Source organism: Pteropus vampyrus, unplaced genomic scaffold (genome assembly GCF_000151845.1).
Source record: "Pteropus vampyrus isolate Shadow unplaced genomic scaffold, Pvam_2.0 Scaffold1000009638, whole genome shotgun sequence".
NCBI classification, from domain to species: domain Eukaryota; kingdom Metazoa; phylum Chordata; class Mammalia; order Chiroptera; family Pteropodidae; genus Pteropus; species Pteropus vampyrus.
In genome coordinates this window covers 1-1049 of record NW_011924040.1, presented here as the reverse complement: position 1 = coordinate 1049, position 1049 = coordinate 1, and the positions used below count along the sequence as shown (strand labels likewise).

At 29.2% G+C, this 1049-nt stretch overlaps 1 pseudogene; it reads right to left on the bottom strand.

The window, feature by feature from the left end:
• Positions 1-659: 659 nt before the first annotated feature.
• LOC111735810 lies at positions 660-778 on the bottom strand (annotated as a pseudogene).
• Positions 779-1049: the final 271 nt, after the last annotated feature.

Below are 1049 nucleotides of genomic sequence, written 5' to 3'. Positions count from 1 at the left end.
TTGCCTGCCTAAAATGCAAGCAATCATTATCATTGTGTATTTGTTTTATATTTATAGATTATTATAGGAAAAATGTTTTCTGCTTTTCCACATTTCTTTATACATAGATATTTGCTAATTCTTTTTTTTGTTTGTTCTGTTTGTTTCTGGGTTCATTTCCCTCAGTGCTTTTATTTTACTTTATTTTATTATTTTTAATCATATTATTTCTATTAATTTTATTCATTAGTTAATGTCCAAGGAATATTTAGTTCACTGAAAAGTATTCTGCTATGTATATTTCTGCAAAAATAAAAAATATTCAGAATCCGAATGAACATTTTTGATTTTTTTCCTTAACAATTTTTTATCATTTATTTTGTGGCAAACACTTTCTAAGTGCTTTATGTAAACTAACTTATTTAATGCACGAGACAATATTATGACGTAGGCACTGCTGCTTATATCAATATTTTAAACACAAGAAAAAAAGTGTCATTGCAATTAAGTAACCTGCATAAAGCCACAATGTATGAAATTCCAGCAGCTTTCTTTTTCTTTTTTTTTAATTAAAAAAAAATTTTTTTAAGTGAGACAACACTTGATTGACCACATAGATTGCAAGGACCTTGTCAGCTTACAATCTCTTATTTTATTTTTTACTTTTTAATTATTTTTTACATCTACAGCACCTGGTCTTCCTAGGTGGTCTCCCATGTAACTACTAACCAGGCCCCACCGTGCTTAGCTTCTGAGATCAGATAGGTTCAGGCTTGTTCAGGGGAGCACGGCCATAGACTCCAGCAGCTTTCTTAAGACCTCTGAAATTTAAGACTTTTTTTTCTTGCCTTATCTGAGCTGAGACCATTAGAAACTTAGAATGTTATTTTGTTTATTCTATGGTTTTGTTTTTTTTTTTCCTCCCCATCTTCACTTTGTAAAATTTGCCAATGTTTTGTTTTTCTCGCAAAACTACTTATTCAGAATTTAGTAATTTTTAATTATCTTCTAGGCACCATGTCATTTAAGATATATCATTTAGTGATATATCTTATCTAAATGATATAAAG